The sequence below is a fragment of the Bactrocera tryoni genome, chromosome 2 (genome assembly GCF_016617805.1).
Source record: "Bactrocera tryoni isolate S06 chromosome 2, CSIRO_BtryS06_freeze2, whole genome shotgun sequence".
NCBI classification, from domain to species: domain Eukaryota; kingdom Metazoa; phylum Arthropoda; class Insecta; order Diptera; family Tephritidae; genus Bactrocera; species Bactrocera tryoni.
Window position 1 is genome coordinate 35,655,985 of NC_052500.1, and position 12,098 is coordinate 35,668,082.

Here is a 12,098-nt window from a genome sequence, read left to right on the forward strand (position 1 = left end):
GGTTGTTATTGCTTAGTTGTCACTTGGCATAAGAGTAGTTGATGCATGCTAATAGCAATTTAATCTGGCAATTAATTTTCTTTCATAAAGTCAAAAGTATGGAATAAACAAACCGTACTCATTTTATATGATAAGAATTCTATTCGCTTTCCAGTGCATGTTGCTCAGTTCCTGCGTTCAAATAAACATTGGTTCGTATATACATACTTATGTATGTATGCATATGGCTTATTTGACGTTTTATTAACTTAGATACCGGCTTCTGTTTTTGTGGGTGCTTTAACGGAAGCAATCAATTTCTTTTTTCACTTCACTTTATTTATTGTTTTTATTGTTTCGTACGTTTTGTGTTTATAATTTCAAATGTACACAAATAAATCTGTTTAAGAATTTCCAGCGTCTATAAAGCAATGATGTAATATTTGCAAATACACAATGGAGGGTTCAGAAACACTTTTTGAGGCTTTGTGGATTTTGATTTGATTTTCAAATGACTTTTGGTTTGTATACTTTTAGGAATATTGCCAGATCTTTTTTTCTCATCTGACCTACATATTTTCCTGTAGGTGGGTGTTTCCGTAAAAAATATCAATCACATAATCGAAGAAATCTTGTTAGTCGAATTGAAACCGAAAAAACAATCCTTGTGCTATTTTTATAAGAAATTGTTAATTTATTTTGAAGCAAATTTGCTGTAAAATTATGAATCATTGCCAATATTTATTTTATAAATTAGTAAAGAGAGTAATTAGGCCGAGAGAGCAAGCAAATATTGATTTTTAGTCACTCATTTCCTGCTTAATTTAATTGTTTTGCCAAATTTGCGAAAGAAGATAGGTAAAGCATATACAAAAATGGAATTGTCAAGATTTCAAAAAGTATGTCAATTAACACTGCCGTTTACCGACCACATCCTTTCACTTCTTATTCGATACATTTTTCGAAAAATTGCCACTTCCTACTTTGGAGTAACACACATTTGGTTTTCTGGAAAGTAGCATTGATGACTAATATTTGTGCGGCATTTTCATTCGAATATCTTGACTGCGTGTTAGTTTTTCAGATAAATCATTATTTAAGTTGTAGACTTCAGGCAGCATTAGATCTCAGGACAAATCACTTGGTGGACACAGGTTTAACGCACTTATGCAAAACTATGGGTATATAGTACAACATACGATCAGCGTCATGAATTTCAATACTCGGTTAACCTTTTTTCGATATCTCTAAGCTAAAAACGAAGTGAAGTACGAGCATCACCTGCTGCTTGCTTTGTTATAAACATAGGACAAATATAACCGACTTCATAATTGGCAAATAAATATGTAGCAGAAATAGCTAATTAGTTACTCATGACTATGTACATACAGTATAGTAGAAAAGTGGCGCACACACTTCAATCCACATGACAGAAAGCGCTAGCTTGGACCCACGCAGCATATTGCTTTGAAACTTAAAAATCTTTTATATTATACACTTAATAGCATTGTTATTAGGACGCAGTACACTTTTTATTCAATTATGTCATGTGGGGGAGTTTATGGCAAATTGTTAAGAGACCTTCGGGTAAAATGGTTTCACTGGCATCCCTTTGACTGAATTACCACGTGTATTGAGGTGAAACCCATTAATACTCAATTTATTTTATATCAAGTCGCAGAGATGAGTTCACGAGTATGTACTTATATACAATGTGCAAATAAGCCTGCCTTGAAATTGCATGACTTCAGTAGTGCTTTTTTACTTCCAGCTAAATAAGCTAACTATGCATATACATATGTATGTATATACATACATGGGTAGAAATGACTGTGTGTACGATTACAGTATTTATCTGTGGCTTTGGAGCAAAATTTAGCGGTTTTGCTTTAGACTCGTTTAGAGTTTCCTCACTGGCATTGTGCGGCTAAATGCAGTATACACACTTCAGCGACCACAAAATATGTTGCAACTGGGAAATGTACAAATGTACAAATATAGAGATTTAAAGGCATCTATGTAAGTACGTACATAACACACACAACCGAAAAATATATATGTATGTATATGGATTGTATGTTCAACATTAGACTTTCACTTTCTTTCAGCCGTACCGCGCGGTTACGCTTATCAAGTGCAGACGTTCATATTTTTAAGCTTTCTCTTTTCCTCCTTAAAATACTTTTTATTTACATACATACATTTTACAAATTTCTTAACTCTTTCTTGTGGTTACTGGCGCTCTGTCTGTATGTATTTTATTTATATATTTATTATTTACGTAAAATATACTAGCTTGGAAATACATAATATATTGCATGAGAGATTTATATACTCTTGCAACCGGTTGCTATAGAGTATTATAGTGTTGTTCACCTAACGTTTGTACGTATCAACTAAAACTAAGCGAGGTAGATATACTATATGTACATATGTATATATATGTATGATCAGAATGACGAGAACAGTTGAAAACCGGTTGACTGTCTGTCTGTCCGTCCGTCTGTCCGTGCAAGCTGTAACTTGAGTAAAAATTGAGATATCTTGATGAAACTTGGTATGTGGGTTCCTTAGTACAAATAAAATTTCGAGTTCGTAGATGGGCGTAATCGGACCACTGCCACGCCCACAAATCGCCATTAACCGAAAACATCAGCACTAAATTTTTATACACATTTGATACAGAGGAACGCAATAGCAAAGGTAAAATTGTTTTGAAAAAGTGGGCATGGCCACGCTCTCTAACAAGTTTAATGTACATACATACATATGTATGTATGTATCTCCTAAACTACTTAAGCTACAAAAAATTTGCTGAGTGTAAATCTTATAAGAACTTCTACCGACAGTGTGATAATAGATGAACTCGGAGGATAATCCCATCACTCTCCATATAACGGTACTGTTAAAAACTACTAAAAGCGCGATAAATTAATAACTAAATACGCCAGCGGCTTTAAATTTTACCACTGAGATGGTATGGGAGAGCTTTATGGGAGCTGGTGTGAAAATTGGACGATGGGCGTGGGACCGCTCACTTTTTGATGAAATCCAATATCTCCGAACCCGACCATCCGATTTTTACCAAATTTAATACGTGACATTCCTCTTACGCTTTTGTGTCACAGTGTGAAAACTTCCCATACAGCACAATTTTAAATTCCACTTGATTCGTTCAGTTTCCAGTTCACAAATCAGGAAGCAATGAATATAACGAGATAAAATTTTGCTCTAATAATGTCTTTATTGTGTGCCACTTTATGACTGAACATTTTTTAAATCCAATAAAAACTGTTAAAGCCCCTAGGTACCGAATATTTAGACCCCGGTACCAATAGTTGGCTTTTGACCGAAAATGTCTGTCAGTGTGCGATATATAGGGTTCGTAAGGAAAGTAATAGGACTGAGTCGATTTAAATAAATTTATTAAACCAATCGTTACAATTCTTTAAAAACTTTCAAAATACGTTCCTTCTGCGTCGCGATTTCTAAGCATTGAAGGCGTCACGGAGGCATTCTCAGCAATAGCCTTGAGAGTCGATGTGCATGCTGCTTAGATCCCCTTGGCGTCTCAAAATGCTTGCATTTCATCTGCCTTTTCAGGCAAGGAAACAAAAAAAGGTCTGGGGGGCCACATCTGGTTTGTAGGGCGGCTGCGGAAGCCTTGGGATGTCGGCCTTGGTTAGGTAGCTTCGGTGAAAGTTTTACCAATTAGGTAGCTGTTCACAAGAAATGCGGTGTGAGCCGGGGTGTTGTCGTGGTGCAATTTCCAATCAGCTGCGATGTCTTGTCGGACCCGATTGATCCATCGTTTGAGTCTCTTGATGACTTTCACGGTTTGTCCAGGAGGAACAAATTTATGGTGGACGATGCCTTTGATGTCAAAAAAGACAGTGAGCATCGTTTTCACTTTGGATTTGCACATTCATCAGCGACCTCTTCCCGGCCACACCACTTCTTGCTATAGCAACAACTAGGTAAGCCTGCTGATAATTTCAAACGTCTCTGTCGCAGATTTACCGAGTTTCATACAGTATTTAATCGTGTACCTCTGCTCTAACGAGCGCCGCATTTTCGGCTTGCACCACTCACAGAAACACGTCCCGCGAAAATGTTTGTTCTGACTCTCCGGGAGCTCGAAGACAACTGACCAGCCGCTCGTTGGAAGCTAGGAACTCCCTCTTCCAAATCCATTCGGTGCGTGCACGCTCCGAAGTACAGTCGCGGCGGAAGAAAATCAGTCCTACTACTTTCCGGACAAACCCTGTAGATAACTGAAATTAAGGGCTAATACTTCTCTTATAATGGTATGTTCGTATGTCAAAAATGGGTTGAATCGGACCTATACCTCCCTTAGCCTCCATATAGTTAATATAAAGATTTTCGAATTTCCTGGTGACTTTGTACCCTACATATATATAGTCCAATATGTGAGTTATCCCAATGAAAATAAGAGAGCATGTTCTGCTCATGGCAGAGTATCTTTGTGCCTAAAATAGATACATTTGAGCGAAAACTTGGCTTAGCTCTTATACAAGGTGCGATCCAAAATAAACAAGACTTTTTGAATCTAGCGCCCCCTGGTGGCGCCATCTATATGTCGACTGATGCGTTAGAATCTGCTATCTTTATCGATTGTTCAGTGAGAATTTCACGACATTTCATTGATTGGAAGTGAAGTTATTGCGTTTTAAGTGTCAGTATGTTTGTGTTAACGGTGCGAAAATGAGCTTCGAACAAAGAGCCAACATTAAATTTTGTTTTGAAATTGGTAAAACTTTTACCGAAACGTTTTAATTGATGAAACAAGTTTATGACGATGACTGCCTATCCCGTAGCAGAGTGCACGAGTGGTTTCAACGTTTTCAAAGTGGTCATGAGGACATAAACGACGATCAACATGTGGGCTAATCAAAGTCCGTGATCACCGGAAATTCCATCGAAACTGTACGCGAATTCGTCAAAAATCAGGCGAAATTGTCATTGAAATTCATGGAATTGAACATCTCCAAAACATCGATTTATCGCATTTTGACCGAGCATTAGGGCTTACGAAAGGTGTGTGCACGGTTTGTTCCGTACAAATTGACTGACTACCAAAAATTGCTCAGTATCCAACATTCGAAGGACGATTATTTGACCAAAAATCACATTTTAACCATTAACCGTATTCACCCGATATGACACCGTGCGACTTCTTCCTTTTCGGAAAAAATGCATTTGCCGATGAAAGGAAAGCGATATGCAGACGTAGAGGCCATTCGAAAGGCTTGCACCGGCATACTGGCGGCCATACCGGCTTTTCTCTATATGATTGGTTTTGCACCTTAAAGCATTTCCAACTCAATGTAAAACGAGATCAATTGTGTTTATAAATATATTTGCCGCACATGCTGTTACATAAATACAGTTACGAACAATAAAAAATAATTAAAGGTTTTGTTTTGAAACAATGGTATACTTTCTTTATATTTTTCATTTATGTAGTAACTTTTTTGCATAATAGTGCAAAAAGTGACATTTTCAGTTGAGAATAAGTTTGGATGCAAACAGATCTCTCAAATATTTTGTTGGGGTAATGTTGACACAAATGTCCAAGATCGATATAAAACGATTTAATCGACCAGTGCTTGACCCTAGAGACTTCTATTCGAAAACGGCGGGCAAATGCAATCATACGACTTTTTAAAAAAGAGGAAAGGGTAACATTGTCGAGTTTGACTGTTAATTGTACTTTGAAAAATGTAGATAGCGTACCTCGTGCTTAATGACATAATAATAGAATTAATCGCAAAATTGTTCTAAAAACGAAAAATATTGAATTCGAAAAGCGTACTCAAAAGTTACATTGGTTTAATTAGATTTGTGGAATGAATATGTGTATCAATTATGTACTTACATACATATGTACATAGATAAATGGGGCAAGCAAAACATTGTTCAGAGGAAGAAAGATTGTACTTTAAAAATTTGCAAGGTTTGTTTTAACAAAATAATTTACATCGAAGTGTGATTTAATTGGCAGCAAACTCAATTTCAAACAAGATAATGACCCAAAATACACATCGTATCTGTTCGTGAAGGATTGTTATACAATTGAAAATAACTCCAAATGCACCGAAATCACCAAATTAGTATTATCAACATATCTGGAACTTATTGAAAACCCGTATTCGAAAACATCGAATTTCATCAAAAACAAAAATCACATGAGAACTTGACACGACTCATGCGTGACCTGTCAAAAAGGGTTACTAAACAAATCAGGTCTTATTGAAGTGCAATTTTTCGATTGAAGTAGAAACAAAGCTGTCTTCGATCTGGTATTTCTCTGCTTGTTACCTTCGCGCGCTGTTCTTTTTTTCAAAAAGCTACATATAAAACAAAACAAAAAAGAAGCTTCGTCTTCATGAAGTGACACAGTTGGGAATTGTGATGCCAAGAAGTTCATCATGAGCTTGAAGGGAAAACTGAGGCAATACTCTCTCTTCACAAGCAAAGTTTTCGTTACATAGAGAAGTTCTCATTGAATGACTCTTATCTGCAAGAGAACAGAAAATAGTTGTGGTACGCACTGTCGAAATTACAATGGTTTATTGAAAATTGTAGCTTTTCCCTGATAATTCACTGCGGATTCACAATTGTCAGCGCGAATTTGTTTGATTTTATCGCATTGCTTCCGTTGTTATACCCTGAACAGGGTGTAAAGGGTACACGAAGTTTGTAACACCCAGAAGGAAGCGTCGGAGTCCCTATAAAGTATATACATACATATATAAATGATCAGTATGTTGAGCTGAGTTTATTTAGCCATGTCCGTCTGTCTGTATATATACTAACTAGGCCCTCAGTTTTTAAGATATCGCTTTGAAATTTTGTAAACTTCATTTTCTCTTCAAGAAGCTGCTGATTTGTCGGAACTGCCGCTATCGGACCACTCTAGCATATAGCTGCCATACAAACCGAACGATCGGAATCAAGTTCTTTTATGGAAAAATTTCACATTTGACGAGATATATTCACGAAATTTGATATATATTTTATTTTCTAAGGCAACAATGTAATCTCCGAAGAAATTGTTCAGATCAGTTCACTATAGCATATAGCTGCCATACAAACCGAACGGTCGGAAGGGCTTGTATGGAAAACTTACGCATTTTACGTGGTATCTTCACGAAATTTGACACAGATTACTGCTTAAGGTAATAATATAATCTCTGAAAGAATTGTTCAGATCGGATAACTATAGCATATAGCTTCCGTACAAACTGAACACATTGTAACTAAAAACATGCACCTGTGAAAGGTGTATCAGCTTCGGTGCATCCGAAGTTAACGTGTTTTTTTGTTTTTATATGTATAATTTCAAAGTATTTTTGTAACTATGCGTATTTTGGGTAATTATCTTGTATGTATATAAATCTTAATTTTGGTAAGGTTTTTTGTTAATTTTTGCCTTTGTTATGGTGCGTTTTTTACAAGTCTCGTTTTTTTAGCAGTTAATCATCAGTTAATTGCTACCGGTTTGTTGCTTGTTGTATGTCAATGTAACGCACTGTCAGCTTTTGTAGCGTAACATTTTAAAATTTTTTTTTTTAAATCACGCATTGTTGTAATTTTATCGTAACTATTACGCAATCAGTCGCAAGTGTCAATTCAACAACAACAAGCACAAGCAATTAATGATTAAATATGTACTCATTTTGATGTTGCTGGTTAATGGCCTTATGTACATATATACATACATACAGATGTATGCCGCAATGTTAGGGTGGTACATTTTGTTATTTTGTCCAAATTATATTAGCTATCCCTATAAATATTGAAAGATACAGTTATTCACTTCGTTGTTGTTTCTTATAGCTCGGTAGCTTTATTCCAGTGTGAGAGTCGATTTTTGAGCGTAAAACGATAAAATAACCTTTTTTTGCTTCTATTATCATATATTTTTCTATAATTTAATTTTTTCGTCATTTTGTCTATCGGCTGCAAATGTTCATTGTTTAAAAAAGCCTAATGTGTCTCCTTTTTCTTGTTGCTCGTTCTAGTCGACTGTCAAATTTTAGTATGACATGACATTTCAACACCACTTTCTCTTTAGATGTATGATTTATTATTTTATTGTACTTCTAAATCAATTCGTAATTTGTATTTTTTTGCTCGGGTACTTTATTATATAATATACTATTGTATTCACAAATGAAAATATATACACACATATGTAGCATTGATTGAATAAAAGTAACTTAGGAATAAAATTATCAAACTATAAAAATATTTGTCTTTCGTTTAAATTTGTCTTACATAAAGTACATAAATGTTTCAATATTATATCCTCTCATTGTATTTATTTTAAAAACGTTTAAAGTATAATATAATATAATGTCACACCACTATATGCAATTGTAATAAACATTTGGATCACATTAATGTTATACATAAGCAATATTAAATGGCATAGTATGATTAGAAAGTTTACCCTTGTAACAATTTAAGTAGCGGCAACAATTGCACGCGCGAGCCACCGCTCTAATGGCATAATTTTTCGGTCTCTTTAATCACAAGATTTTGTATATACATACATACATACATAAGTATGTATATTGTCAATAAATGTTACAACAGCATTTGTCATATTTGGGCTTTTGGCCATTTAGGTTTAAATATTTCTTAATATTTCTCGTATATAAACCTTTCTTAATAAAACTCTTCTTATGTTTATAGAGTTAGCAGCCTTAACCCCCGGCTCCGCTCGCTCCTTGTTGTCTAGGATATCATTTAAAATTTAAATGTGCTTTAAATGTGCTTAAATCGGCTGTTAATAGCAGCAAAATCAATTTCCAACAGGATACCGACCCAAAATACACATCGTATCTTGTACGCGAAGGTTTGTTATGGAATTGAAAATAACTCCATATGCCCCAAAATCGCCAGACATTAATCCTATTCAACTTATCTGGAACTTATTCGAAAACATCGAATTTCATCACAAAAATTCCTAAAACTGACTCATCGGTGAAAATGTCCGGAAATAATACTAGATCTCAAATGGGGAGCATGCGTCGACGTCTGAGGACAATAATTGCAACACAATGAATGCCAAAAAAATTATAAAAACAACTAAAACTTTGATTTATATAAAATCATGTAAACATGTATGTAAACATTTTTGATATGAATTAGGCGCATTTTAAACTTTAGCATTAATTTGAATACCTTGAACAGGGTATATTAAGTTTGCCACGAAGTTTGTAACACCCAGAAAGAAGCGTCGGAGACCCTATTAAGTATATATTTGAATGATCAGTATGTTGAGCTGAGTCGATTTAGCCATTTCCGTCTGTCCGTCCGTCTGTCTGTATATATACTAACTAGTCCCTCAGTTTTTAAGATATCGTTTTGAAATTTTGTAAACGTCATTTTCTCTTCAAGAAGCTGCTCATTTGTCGGGACTGCCGATATCGGACCACTATAACATATAGCTTCCATACGAACTGAATGATCGAAATCAAATGCTTGCATGGGAAACTTTCTCAATTGACGATATATCTTTACGAAATTTGGTATGAGTTATTGTTGTTCATAGAAATAATGTAACCTCCGAAAAAATTGTTCACTTTGGATTACTATAGCAGATAGCTTCCATACAAACCACATTGGAAACTTTTTCAGTTAACGAGATAAATTCTGCAAATTCGTCGTGGCTTATTCCCTAAGGCAACGCTACAATAGTTGAAGAAATTTTGCAGGTCGGATAACAATGCCATACAAAGCGTCTAAAAAACCCTTTTTTTTATTAAATAACCTTAATGTTTCTAGCTAACAACCTGGCTAAAAGGAACTAGTAAAATGTTTTCCTTTGGATGAAAACCACTGGCCGGTTACGTCTTTAGATTTACTTAAACACATAGTTAATAAAAGAAATGCACTTGTGAAGAGTATATTAGCTTCGGTACAGCAGAAGTTAACGTTTTTTCTTGTTTTTATATGTGTAAACAAAAAAATGTATGCTATATTCAATGTTAAATATACATCTTTTAAAATGGATAGAAAAAACATAAAATTTATTAATTTTACACCAAATAAACGTGTCGTAGTTTAATAGAATTAGGTGTATGTAAACTATATTGATTAACTGTATGTCTAATCATATGGTAATGTTTTGTTCATCATTCATCGAATGTGTGGTAAAATAAATGGCTAAAACCCAGACAGTGGTATAAGTACGAAAATACAAAAATGATCGTTGCCGTATAAATATTTGTGTGATTTGTTCTGTGCAAAGCTTCAGGAATATTTGTGCCTCATCTCATCTTCTTGTTCAGTAACAACTTTCAGTATAATCACTGTACATACACATTTAAACAAAAACTATTGTATCCTGCCAGTAACTAAGTGATGTTATTTTGTTTTATTTTTGAAGTAAAACAAATATTCAAATGATTCTTACATGAATATTGAACACATGCTTATCATTTGAAATATAATTTTATATAAAAACTATTCTGGCTATTAACATAAAAAGTAGCCTGCGCCCGGTCTAAAGGAGTAAAGCGAAAATTAATAGCTTCAAGGAAAGCTGTTAAAGCACTTTAATATTTAACATTATCTGTTATTCATTTATTTAATTTAAATTTTATTTTAAATAATATAATAATCTAAAATAATTTGATTGAAAATCAGTTTTTCTCGAAATGCTCGAACTGGAGTGATTTTTTTTAATTCGGCAAAAAAATTGTATATTTTCATCCAATTGATTTAAAAAAATAAGAAATTTAATTGTTTTTTAAGGTTTCCATCCATAGTTTAAGACAAATATGGGAACTGTTTCTAACATTAAATATCATATATTTCAAAAAATTTTAAAACAGTGAATTATTTAATTTAACTTGTCAACTAGCACACCAGCTGCAAATGAATGGGCATGTTAGTTAACATTTACAAAATGTGAGCAAGGTTAATACCATTTTATTTCTCTTACAATACAATACTTTTCTTTTGCATATTTGACCTGCCAATAAAACAAGTTCAAGTAACAAAATTCAAGTATTTAACTAGTGTGCATTACCGCTTAAGCGCCACACGAAGGCCCACTCGAAAATGTCTATGCTTATGTTCGTACATATGTATGAGTACATACTGGTATTCGCAAGCATATTCATTCCATTGTCTGTGAAGAGCATATCCTGCAAATTACACGTATAAGTGACTGGGTGCCAAGTGCTATTTGTTGTTATTGTATGGCTCTTTGCTTGGCCAAAAGCCAAATAGTTGACAGTGTTGTAAACCTGCTTGTGACGTGTTGCCTATATGACGCTTAAAAATGATGCAGCTTTCGCCTTGCACCACCACCGAAGCGACCAGTGTCCCTGCAGCGAATTAAACTAATTTTACGAACATCTATTGATTTCGTATGTACTGTAATGATGAAGGAACCGAAATGTATAAAGTGTCTTTAGTTAGAAAATAAATTGCAACATATGCTATTATAAGAAAAGGTATTATACTTGTATATTTGTGACATTATTATTGTATTATATTGTGACCTCGTAAGAATACTAACTCAGGTATTCAATTCAATATAAAAAGGTATGTAGATATTTTATATCATTTACTATATATGCCGATCTTATGATTGTGGTTGTTCTATTCGCTACTCACCAAGAACGTTACGAAGTTAGCTAACATCGTTGATAACTGCTCAAAAGTCTGAAATCTAAGAAAAGCATATTTTTTTGTAAATTATAATAATTCATAAATAATGATATAATGCATTAAAAGGTTATGAAATTCAAGAAAAAACGTACTTTAATTTTTTAATATTTTTTTTTTGATTGGGTATCGCTTTAATTCCAACATGACATTGAACGAAATTAAAACTTAAGCGTGAGTAAAGTGATGTATGTTGGCAATTTTACTTCCGACTACAAGTTTCCTGGCAGGGGTGTATCAAATACATGTATGTATAGTATGTACATATACACATATACAATTGGAAGGCCCAGCTGCCATCAAGTTTTTGAGTACTTGTACGTGCTGCAATGTCAACTGGAAAGTACCTCTACAAAGGCTTCAGGCAATTTATATATGTATGTATGTGTATCCTGTGTGAAATTTAA

The 12,098-nt window shown here is 34.2% G+C and overlaps 1 protein-coding gene across 3 annotated transcripts in view; it reads left to right on the forward strand.

Moving 5' to 3' along the window:
* The window catches only part of LOC120768507 (probable serine/threonine-protein kinase DDB_G0282963), an 89,509-nt gene that overhangs the window by 52,829 nt on the left and 24,582 nt on the right, over positions 1-12,098 (forward strand). The window lies entirely within an intron of this gene.